The following is a 13,272-nucleotide window of genomic DNA, read 5'->3' as shown; positions in this document are numbered from 1 at the left end:
GTTTTTAACGAGGCAGCAAGGGAAACGCCTCAAGGATCGAAGTGTTGTTCATTAAATCGACCCGACGACATAATCTCCGGAGCGAAGTAATGAAGGGACTGGATATAGATAATCGAATCTCCATTGTATGTGCAGAGTCGACATGTGATTCTCACATGAATTTAATCAAATATCCATCGTATGTGCAGAGTCAACATGTGATTCTCACAAAAATTTAATCAAACCTCCATTACATGAACAAAGTCGACATGTCTTCCTATGGGAATACGATCAAATCTCCAACAAGAAACGGCCAAGGCCATCGACGATAATATGAGTTCGACCTCGTTCGAACTATGACGGGATCCTACTTCGACGACAGTTCGAACAACATCCCAATGGCCTAGGCCATCGACGATAATATGAGTTCGACCTCATTTGAACTACGACGGGATCTTACTTCGATGACAGTTCAAAGCAAAATCCCAATGGTCAAGGCCATTAACGATAATATGAGTTCGACCTCGTTCGAACTACGATGGGATCATACTTTGACGACAGTTCGAAGCAACATCCCAATGGACAAGGCCATTGATGATAATATGAGTTCGACCTCGTTCGAACTACGACGGGATCCTACTTTGACGACAGTTCGAAGCAACATCCTAATGTCCAAGGCCATCGATGATAATATGAGTTCGACCTTATTCAAACTACGACGGGATTCTACTTCGACGATAGTTCGAAGCAATATCCCAATGGCCAAGGCCATCGACGATAATGTGAGTTCGACCTCATTCGAACTACAACAGGATCCTACTTCGATGATAGTTTGAAGCAACATCCCAATGGCCACAACCATCGACGATAATATGAGTTCGACCTCATTCGAACTATGACAGGATCCTACTTTGACTATAGTTCGAAGCAACATCCCAGTTGCCAAGGCCATTGACGATAATATGAGTTCGACCTCGTTCGAACTACGACGAGATCCTACTTCGACGATAGTTCGAAGCAACATCCTAATGGCAAAGGCCATCGACGATAATATGAGTTCGACCTCATTCGAATTATGACAGGATCCTACTTTAACGACAGTTCAAAGCAACATCCCAATGTCCAAGGCCATCAACGATAACATGGGTTCGATAAATGCAAGAAAGAACAAATTGACAAAATAAATTTTACATTACATCAAAACATTATTTACACTTGCCCTTACAAACGGGCTCAAGTATGCCCCCGCAAAAACCCCAAAACAAAAACAAGTATAAACAAAGATTACACATCATCCCCAGTGGGGTAAGCATCTTCGTACCACGAATCCAAAGCAAGGCGGTTCGCATCATCAGAGTTGATATCATCCCCATCAGGTGTAAGGGGGTCGTACCCACATACCTTACGAGCTACACGAGCTTCGGTGTGCACGGCCTGAAGCTCCGCCTCAATAGCCCTACCTTCGGCGTAAAAAGCCTTATACATATCAAGTCGAGCCTTCGTAAGGACCCACAACTCATATAAACGATGGGGCACAACCGGATCAGCTGAGGCACGAGACGTAGAAGGCTAAGAACGTCGACTTTCATCCTCCGCCCTCAGCAAGGCCATTTGTCCATTTAACACAGCCAGCTCCGCCTCCAGTTCTTTGACATACCTCTCGAGCGCTGCAACCTTACGACCAGAGGTCTCCCTCTCTTCAGTCAGCTCCGATTTGCAAACGCGGAGGGAATTCTCCAAAGATGCGGTTCCAGAAATAGCTGCCGCCAAAGCTCAGCTCGCCCTTAAGCCCCTCTACCTCTGATGCCTTTGCATTTAACTCGGCGGTCAAACCGGCCAACTTTGCCTACATGTCGGCATTTTTGGCCATCACCCCCTAGTCAACTCAAGTTCGTCGTCCTTCACCTTGAGTGAAGCCTCGAGCTCACTATTGTGAGAAACAGCCTTCATGAGCTCCTCATCCCGCTCCTTCAACTCTTCTATCTTACGCTCCAGTTGGTCCTCCCGCTATTTGAGCCCCTCACGAAACAACTGAAACTCAGGGTCCTGATGATAAATATTGGCCATCGCACGGTGCTTAGCACGATACTGTTGACATTTGGACAACATCTTCTCATAAAGGCCCATCCTTTTTCTCTCCTTACGCTCTCGCTCAATCTCCATGACGAAGGTCTGACAAAAAAGGGGAGAAGTTAGAAACAAAATGCAGAACAACGATCACCACACAAACCCAATAACGAAAAGGGGAGGAGAGACACCCACCTGTAAATCCATACAGGCTATCTTCCGAGACAACTCTACGTCGCTTATCGCCCTAAGCACCTCGTTCTCAAGGGCATCACATAAAGGAGCTTGAGCAGACGCCATTTGCTCGCAGTTCAGAAGCAAGTTGTAGCCCCTCAAAACGACTATGTGACGATCAGACCCTTCCGTTCTGACCTCCATATGAGTATGGCGACCCACGAACTCATTGACATCCTTTGGGTCGACATCCGAGCCTAAGTCGTCACCCTCCAACATTAGATGATGCACCGCCCTCAGCCGAGCGCACCGAGCCGGCTCTTGGGTAAGATCCTTCCACTTGGGGAGACCTCCCCGACAAGATGGCATCAGCCATAAAAGTGGGCACGGGTGCCATCTGCGACGTCCTACTTCTGTCAGCATCCATGGCCATGCCCTTCCGAAGCTACATCCTTCTCCTTTTTCTCGATAGCGGCTCATACCCCTTAGAAGACTCGTCCAAAGGATGCGAAACCGGTACTGAAGAAGCCTCATCCCTCACGACCATGATTCGAGAGGGACCTTCTAATTGAAAAATTGAGGATGGCCCTCTCGGACAGACTCACTCAAAACAAATTGCACGTCTGCGACAGTAACGACCTGTCGAAATGCAGGGACTGTCGCCCTCCGCCTGGAAGCCCCACGACCTGTCATCACGAAGGGTTGTATTAATAAACAAGGTCGTACGGACAACGAAGTGGTCAGGAAAGTATTTACTAGAAGAGACTCTAGGGCCGTAACGCTTCACGAAGGCGAACCAATCATGAGTCTCTACTGCATGAGGTAACAGACGGGCTACCCAACCCTTGATATCCTCAATAGGGCAAGGCGGATGTCCTAGAGCTGCGAACAGGAAACAAACAAACTTTAAAATGAATACAGATGAAGGAACAATAAAGTGAGCGGTGACACTTACGAGTCTCATTCCATCTCTCCGGGAATCTGGCGGAATCAGAAACGACATGTTCAGTTTTGACATAGAAGTATTTGTGCCAAAACTTGCGACTTGCCCGGTCATCTATTCCGACCACCAGCCCTTTCGTGCCGCGAAGCCTCAAATGCACCATGGTACCCCTGTGGAAGCCGGGCGTGAACAGGTGCAAAAGGTGGTGGACAGAGACGTTACACTCCGCCAACTCTACATACTTGGTCAGCAGTAGAAGTACCTTGAGCGTATATGGCAAAAGTTGTGTTGGACAAACTTGGTAGAACCTGCAGAATTCTTCCGCTAAGGGGAAACGAGAAAGAGTATAACCGATCATAAAAGGGTACTCATAGAAGCGCAGTACCTAGGTCTGTGGACATCCACGTAATCTCTCCCCGTCGGAACCATTTCTACATGAGCAGGAATGCCATACTTTACATGAAGAGCATCAATATGAACTTGCTCTGTCTCAGAAAATACGGGGTCCGGAGTAGGAGGGGGATCTTTGAGGAAGTCACTCCAGGATGAGGGATGCCTCGGTAGTAACTCCTCCACTGTAGGAAGGATGTCACCCTCTTCTACCACCGTATCTTCACCGCCAGAAGGGGCGTCATGGACAACGGGGTGGCTTCTAGAATCTCTTCATGAGAATGACGAGGCCTCGACATAATATCGTTAAAAGGAATGTTAACACAAAAGGAAGAAGGAAGAAGAAGCTTCGAAAGAAGAACGTAAGAAGAAACAGAAGGATATGAGAGCAAATTAGAAAGAGTGAAAGAAGTTATCAAGAGTGAAATGGCCAAAGGTTTTTGAAAAATCAAACCCCTCACCTATTTATAGGGTTGAGTAGTGCCAGAATCGAGGCGGCAAGTCACAAATCAGCACAAGAATCGAAGCATCAAGCCATCAATTCCTACCTTGAAAACCTGCATGATGATGACGCACGTGAAGCTGACATCATTTCCCGGTAAAGTGTATCACTCGATGTCTTGCCGAACACGTTGATCGTCCCTCGTTGGCCACGTCGTAACGTTTCAACGGATCAAATTTCTCCATAAGAACACATGAAGTCCGCTCATCGAGGACGCACCCGCTTGCAACCCCAACAAGCGGGGGGACTAACTGTATGGGTCTAAATTTGACCGACCATGACAAGTACGACAAACGACAGGGTCTCTTTGAGTTGGCGTCCCGAGAGAGACGACCTTGTAAGCACGTGATTTTTGCTTCACGGACAATCACTCCAAAACAAATCAAAAAAATAAATGACAAATGACCTCGCTGTACATTATTTCGATTTTACGTTACATGTGCTGGTAGTCATTTGTGGTTATGTCCATTTTTCATTTAATCTTATCAAACGAAATACAAAATATGTATGTCATGGTAATTAAACCGTAATTCGGTCATTAAAAGAAAAATTCACAAAAAATATATATGCATCTTTTAGGTGGTGATTTAACCTATTTAAATATTTTAATGTGTGTGTGATAATTGTGTTAAAGTGTAAGATTAATGGTTGTTTTAATTTCATTTCTTATTAGAAAACAAAAGCAAAGAGTAGGGAAAATCGGTTTGGGCCAAGAAATGAAACAAAAATAGGCCCAAGACCAGGACACAGATCCAGTCCGAACACAGGCTGCCCGGACACGTCCCAAACGACGTCGTATCAGCGCCTCAATCTGAGCCGTTGATTCATGGCAATCAAACGGTCCAATGCAGCCCCTGCTAAGTCGAAACGACGTCGTTTCAGGGACAGTTAATCTGAGCCATTCATCTATATTGATCCAATGGCCTTTGTTTTCCCTCATGACCCGACCCATTCCCATTTAAACCGACCCCTTACTTAACCAAACGGTACCGTATTGTTAAGCTTCCCCAAATCCTGGCCATCAACTGTAATCGATCCAACGGTCAGGATTGAACCACCCTCCCCCATATATAAACCTAACCTAACACCCCACACCCCAAGCCACACCCCCCTCCTCGGCCACTATTCACCATCGTCCCAGGATCCCTTTCCTCTCAAACCCTAGCAGCCTAGGTTTCCCACCATAAGCCTGGCAACCACAGTTCCGATGACCACCAAAATAACACCCCCGATGCACCCAACCACCCTGAACACGAATCTGTTAACCGTTCACCTCGAATCACCCCGTAGCTTCTCGAATCGTCAATTGAAGATTCGAGCAAAAACCAGATCTACACTGACTGACCCCAAACTCACACCACAGCCCCTCCTGACCTCCCTCACCCCCTGAATGACTTTGGTTTCGTTCAAATTTGACTGGAACTAAACAGATCCTAAATCGAACCTCAAAAACCCTAGGATTCAGGTCTATGGGTTCTGTCCGAATCAGCAACAGGATCAGGGTCCAATAGACTTTTGCCGAGGTGTTCTCAGTTGAGAACACTTCGATTAAAGTCCATTCGACCCCAAATTATCTAGTTCGAGTCCAAGCTTTTTCAGTCTTAGTTTCATTTCCCTGAGGTATTTTTCCTTTTTTCTTTCGTCCTCCTAAATTCTATCCATCGTTCATGTTCTGGTTTGTTTTGTGTCTGTCCATGTCTGTGAGTTTTGAGTTAAATGTTTAGTTTGTTTTACAGTTTTGATGATTGTTTGTTGTATATTATAGTTCGTATAGTCGTCTAAATAGGTGTCGTCACCTAAATTCCAATTAAAAGATTAGAGAATCAGGAGTTGAATTTCAGTATTGATTACTATGACTGTTTCTGTTTGGTATTACTTGTATCAGCATGACCAACCCGTACCCTTTAATTGGCACCCTTGTTTGATTGAATTGGAATCATTGGCTGAATTTAGGCTGAAAATTGATTGTTAGCTATGGAAAACTAACAGATCCACCTGAAGTGAGCATTGAGTTTCAGTTAGGTAATTAGTAGTCAGTAATTAGCTAAAATCAGAAGGATTTATATACTAACTGTTAGGAGTTAGGGCAATACAGTAATATGCAAAGGTTTAGGGGTAGTCTTGGCATAAGACAGGGTCTGATTAGGGATTTAATTTAAGAATATGTCAAGTGGTAATTAAAATACCATTAGCCTAATAACAGTGGGGAACAAAGCATAAGAGTATGGGGGTCAAATGAATACTTTAATGCACCCATAACTCTTGATTAGAGCAATAGGACAGGCATGGGGAGCAGATGCCATTCACTTCAAGAAAGTGCACTTAGGCATGGGGAGTTAAGGGGTATGGGCAGGTTACAACCTGGGGGAGATCCGGGCAGTATGACTGACCTACATTGGCTTATAAATAGAGTTATTTTTAGTTAAGAAAGGGGGACATTTTTTAGTCTTGAGAGAAAGAAAGAAACATAAAGAAATTTTCAGAATATTGTAACCAAACACTGTCTGAAAACTGCTTAGGAGTTCAAGTTGGCCAAGCTGTCTTTGCTAATTGTTGTTGGTTATTTGCCGAGCTGTTTGTGATTGTTGAACTGCTGGTGCTGTTATATTGAATACTCTGGTTTTCTGTTGGTTCATCATTCTGTTTCTGGGACTGCTTGTTTGTTGCTCGACCACTTGTGAGCTTCATCATTGTGGCTGGTTGTTGTTGCTGTGTTGTTGATGTTTATCTGCTGTTGCTGTATTTGCTGCATACTACTCAGCTGACCATTCTCCTTCTTCTTTTTCTTTGCTATACCAGGTACACGATTAATAGTGTCAATGTAACTTGAAAGTTGAGCATGAATATAAAAGAGAAGAGCTGAAGATGTTTATTTCATACATAGACTGTTATATTAAACTTCATGTAATGTATAATAGCTTACTTTCTTGTCTAGATACTGAAGCTAGCCTGCATGCCTAGTAGATATCAATGTATGGTGATAGAATGTTAGTTTGTATATGTGGGCTGATAGATAAAAGTATTCCCAATGCAATAGGTTGTATCTTAGACTTTATCTAATTACGTTTAACATGTCTTTAAATGCATAAAACCGTCCATGTTAGTTAATTTCATTTCCTTTTGATAAATTGCCTCCTTATAATTGGCAAACCATTGCTTTAAAACAAACAGCGCAAGTCTGCACTTCCCAACCTCACGGAGGTCGAGCCCGAATCAAACGAACCCAGCAGGCTTTCATCAGAAAGGCAGTGGCCCAGGCCCAGCCGATACTGTGTTGGCTGGGTTTGGGCCCATAATGTTCGATTAGCTGCCCACGTGCAGGGCCATGTTTTCTTATTCTGCAAAGGCACTCGGAATTCCGTTATGAATAACCTGCAAGCGTGTAATTAATTAGGACTATCTACCGTTTTCAATTGATAGAGACGAACACGACAAGAAACGTAGTTGCTATAGGATATCCTTTTAAAATAAGAACGAGATGAGCCTCGATGAAAATAAACAAAACACGCAGATGCGGGGCCCTTGTTAAATGTAAATTATTGAAGCATTTAGTTTCCAGGACGGGTTGTTTAGCAAATCTCACAACCCTCCTAAAATAACAACACGTTAGTCTCTTTAGGACACGCTTTAATAAACCTTACCTTCCTAAACTTGGGTGCACATTTATGTGACCCAAATCCAAATCTCGACGGATTCGAAATGTATTTCTAATCACGGGTACATTGATTGTGACGTGGTTCGAGATGCATGTCCATGACGTTGCAAATTCATGTTAAAAAATAAGAATGAGATGAGCCTCGCCGAAATAAAATACAAATTGCGGGGCCCTCAGTAAATATTTGCTTTAAAAATTATTTGGACTTCGGGATGGACCGTTTAGTAAAATTCCACGGTCTTACCCAAATTAAATACGCTAGTCGCTTTAGGCGCGCCTTTAATAATTTAATTTCCTTAAACTCGGGTGCACATTGATGTGACCCAAATCCAAATCTCAACGGAGTCAAAGTGTGTCGACGACCACGGGTACATTGATTGTAACGTGGTTCGAGATATATTTTTATAACGTTGCAATTCTTGATAAAAATAACAGTAAATGATAAAAGCGGTTGAAAGATAAAATTTGCACATAAGTTCATATTGTATTTAAAATCAGATAAATAAGCCAAATATAACAGTTGAGCGACCGTGCTAGAACCACGGAACTCGGGAATGCCTAACACCTTCTCCCGGGTTAACAGAATTCCTTATCCGGATTTCTGGTACGCAGACTGTAATATAGAGTCATTCTTTTCCTCGATTCGGGATTAAAATTGGTGACTTGGGACACCCTAAATCTTCCAAGTGGCGACTCTGAAATAAATAAACCAATCCCGTTTCGATTGTCCTTTAATTGGAAAAAACTCCCCTGCGCCCCCGCGGGCGCGGAAAAAGGAGGTGTGACAGCTCTGGCGACTCCGCTGGGGATTTAGTGCCCAGAACCACTGGTTCAGGGTTAAGAATTCGAGCTTAAAATAATTGTTATTATTTGGCTTTATTTATTATCTGATTTTTACATGTTTGAGCCTAATGTGCTAAATGCTGCTTTTACCGCTTTGATATTATTTGGACTGTATATAAACTGTGCCGAAACCCTTCTCTTCTTACCTCCGGGGAGAAGCTCGCTGGTCGAGACTCCCTATTCTGTTAGTGTCAATACCCGAAATAAGAAAGAGGACGGATAAGTTACGAAGCCGGACGGCCTTTTGGTTCCCGGTAAGTTGCCCCTCCTCGGCCCGAGTTGTCTGCTCGGGTACACTGTCTAGAACACTGACCCAGGTTTTGAACATAGAATAACGTGACTTCATGCCGGATCCCTAGTAGGAGCGCTTATTTGCATCATGTTGCATATGACTTAGGGGACTCAACACAGGGGTTGGGTCCGTCTAGGACTAGCAACCTGGTATGAAAGGACCATCCTAATGCATCCCATTTATTTTCCGTGCATCTATTTGTCTCGAGCCCGCATGCTGACCAGTGTTTGAATAATGGAAATCGAAAAAAGGGGAAGGAATAGCGGTTAAGGAGTTAATTGTTTATTTTTGAAAAAAAAAAGCCAATGCCAAAATACCGTCAAAACTCTGCCGAAATTTTGAGAAAATGAAAGGAAAAATGTCTTATTAGTTTTGTTTTATTAATTGCAAAGGAAAAATAGAAAAGAAGAAAAAAGGGGTCGTCGTTCTACTTTTATATACTTTTAAATATATATATATATGGTTTGTCCTGTCACAAAAAAATGAAGATGGAAAAGAGTCTTATTTTTTATATATATATATATCTCTACATATATATATATAAATATAAATATATGTCTTTATTTGTGGCGAAATTACTGGTTTTGCCAAAAGTCATGAAAGTAATAAATGTGCAGGGTTTTTCATAAAGTTTTATAAAAGGTATACGTCTAAATAAAGTTTTATTATTATTTTTATAAAGTTTTATTATTTTTTTATTTTTTATTATTCACTTAGGCATAATCACCCCAATAAATGTGCAGGATGAGCACGGTACAAAACGAACCCTTTTCAGTAATGACCAGGATCCCGTTTGAGTTGCGGTTATGGTGGAACGACTTAGGCAAAGAAGGGCAAGACAAAGTAAGGAAATATCTGAAAGGTCTCCCGGACCTACTAAACATTCAGCCTCGGGGTGATATCATCAGATCATTGGTCACTTGTTGGGATTCCGCACACAACGTGTTCCATTTTTCGGACTTCGAGCTCACCCCGACGTTGGAAGAAATAGCAGGGTACATCGGGATTGATGAAGCCCCTTTTAGGTTCAAATACTTGATTGCACCTAGAGCTGTCACGGTACACAGGTTTCTGGATTTCCTAAAAATACCTCGGACATTCCACCATCCAAGATCTTGCCAAAGGATTCTGCAGTCTCCACCTCATATATGCTAGATACGGTCACGTGGGCGGGTTCAATAAGCCGGATTTCAAGCTATGCAGTAGAGGCAACCGACAAAAGTGGGACGAACACAGGCTAGTGGCTTTTATGACAGCCTTTCTGGGACTTATAGTGTTCCCTAGGAAAGATGGAAACATTGATCTAAGGATAGCCGGGGTTGTCAATACTTTGCTTACCCAAGATAAAAGTACTCTGGCGCCTATGATTATGGCTGACATTTTCCGGGCTCTCACTGCTTGTCGAGCCAGGGGCGACTTTTTCGAAGGATGTAACCTACTGTTGCAAATGTGGATGACCGATCATTTATGCCATCGCTCCTCACTTTTGGGTTATGGTTCGCCAGAGAAAACTTGTATTGGAGAATTCTACACGAGAATCAAAGGGTTCAATTTACCTGAGGGAGTCACATCATGGACCGCATTTCTCCGAACTCTCACTGCCAGCCAAGTCCAGTGGACGCTCGGATGGTCACCTATCGAGGAAATCATATACATGCCGGCAACCCGGCCTCACTTTCTGTTGATGGGACTGAAAAGTATCCAACCCTATGCACCATATCGGGTTTTGAGGCAACTTGGGAGGTACCAAGTGGTACCGAAAGATGAAGATTTGAGTACCCAAGTGATTGAAATCAGTCCGAACGGTCATTTCCCTGAAGAAGAAGTCCGCCAAATATGGAGTGAATGCCAACATCTGACAGCAAACACTTGTGTGATTAATACGGCACAAGGGGAAGTCGCCCCAGAATATCACGCTTGGTTTAGAGGTAGCCTGTCCTACGAAAGACCGGCTAAGAGGCCGCATCTCAAAGATTTCGTAGAATCATCCCAAGGGCAATGGAACTGGTTAGCAAAAGAGAAGGGTTATCGGGCAGAGATTGGCGATTTGAAGCTACAAATGGATAGTCTGAAATTCGATAATAGCGTACAAGTCGCGGCGGATCGAAGCGAAAAGAATAGATTGATCCAAGAGAACGAAGAGCTTAAGGCCCAAATCCAAAAATTGAGATTGTCTCTCGACGAGCAGCCCAGAAGTCGATCAGACCAGCGGTTGATAAAGGGTTTGAAAAGGGAGATCGCGGAATGGCGAGACAGGTTAGAAGAATCCGAAAAGGTCATGACAGAGTTCAAGGCACGGTGGGGAACAAGAGTAGATAAGCATCGCCGGTGTTTGAACCAATTGAAACGTGACCACGAGAAGACTGTGGCCAAAATAAAGAGGGAGATGGCTACACTCGAGTTTAAAGCAGTTAAGCAGGCCGGGGATTTCCAATCGGAGAGTAGATACTGTTACGACTTGTTGGCCCAAATGAAGGAAGAAGTGCGGCAGCTGAGGGATCAGCATATACAGGACTCACAGGTATTCAAGATGTGCAGTGATCAGATAAGACACCTACTCATAGAGAAGAAAAAAACCAGAGACAAGATCAGGGCCATTGCCCATGCCATCATCAGAAGGTGTCGACGGTGTGAAAACATGACCTGCGTTACCGTTCTCCCAGTAGTGATGGGTTATGTCAAACAGACCATGCACGAGTTGGAGCAGCTCGAAAGGGATCTCGCACCTAGAACCGCGAAAAGGCCGAACGATGCCTCGCGAGTCCCTAAGTTGGAAAATTAACCTCTGGTCGAGTCTTGTTTTAGTTAAGCTTTGATGTTTTCCCATATGTTGTTTTCCATTTTTCCTTCAATCAAATAGGGTCAAAGAACCATGGAGTCTGTACTGTTGCTATGTTGTTTGAAGCAATGTGTAATAGCAAATTTTGATAATGAAATTAAGTGACTCCGGAAGAATTTCTATGTGTCTTTACTTTGGGGCAGAACTACGCCTGGTCTGATTCACGCGGGGACGTGATACGTAGGCAATCCCCATAAGATTCGACCGCTTTTAATAAATAAAGAAAAGAAAATGTAAATAAAATAAAACGCGGGGTTTCGCAGAATACTCTAAAAAGAGACGAATGAACAAACCGGGATGACGCATGTGGTTTGAAGCAAAGCATGTAGAAACGGTTAACTGCCTAGGTGCATTGCATCCTCTATGTGTTATGATCAAATCTGTTAAGCTCTAACACTAACAAAGTTTGTTGTTGTCTGATACCAGACAGTTAGTTGTTAAAGAATTCTGGCAACACATTCATACCAAACCAGATCCAAAGGACCGGTAGCAACAAGCATGACTACTTCAGAGAATAGTAATGAGGAAGAAAGGCCGATGAGCCAGTTGCTAAAAGAGGCAATGGAAAAGATTGAAAGGATGGGACTAGAGATGCATGCAATGCAGCTAGCCCTGGCCAAAACACAAAAGAGCCCTGAGACACTGGGACACATGCCGGAATACCCTCACTCTGGCCCCTCCACAAGCCGCCCAAATCCCCTCTATCATCAAGAAAGAAGCCCTCATGATTCCCAAGCTCCACCACCCCATCAACCTCTCCCAACACCCAATATTCCCATTTTTGTGGGACCTGCATCAGCCCCTTTGCAGCGAACGACCAGTGAGCCATTGTTTCAGGCTCACGATACACAATACTATCCCCCTGAGCCTACATTCCATGCACCCGAACCACAGGCTTACAATCCCCATTTGGAAGTTCCGGCAGAGGTTGAAAAGCCGGTTAAGGCCCCTGAACAGGATGAAGTGTTGAGAAAGTTCAAAAGCCTGGAGCAATCCTTCAGGAACTTACACGGGCTGGGCAACCAAGTCAGCGTGGCATACAAAGATCTGTGCCCTTTCCCAGATGTCCAACTACCGGCAGGGTTCAAGATGCCCAAGTTTGATTTATACGAAGGGCACGGTGATCCCATGTCACATTTGCGGGGGTTCTGTAGCAAAATGAGAGGGGCAGGAGGCAAGGATGAGCTTTTGATAGCTTACTTCGGCCAAAGTCTGAGCGGATCTGCACTGGAATGGTATACCAGGCAGGATTTCAGCAGGTGGTACACGTGGGATGATCTGGCACAGGCTTTTGCAGGTCATTTCCAGTACAATCTAGAGATAGTCCCTGACCGTCTCACGTTATTGAGAACTGGGAAGAAACCCGGGGAAAGTTTTCGCGAGTTCGGATTCCGCTGGAGAGAACAAGCAGCTAGAGTCGATCCTCCCATGAGAGAGGGAGAAATGGTAGACTACTTTTTGCAGACATTGGATCCAACCTACTTTGGTCACTTGGTGACAACGGTTGGAAAATCTTTCAACGAGGTGGTCAAAATAGGGGTCATGATAGAAGAAGGTTTGAGGTCGGACAAGATCTTAAACTATTCGG

This window comes from Nicotiana sylvestris, chromosome 2, assembly GCF_000393655.2.
Source record: "Nicotiana sylvestris chromosome 2, ASM39365v2, whole genome shotgun sequence".
In the NCBI taxonomy this organism is placed as follows: domain Eukaryota; kingdom Viridiplantae; phylum Streptophyta; class Magnoliopsida; order Solanales; family Solanaceae; genus Nicotiana; species Nicotiana sylvestris.
This window is presented reverse-complemented; position numbering follows the sequence as displayed.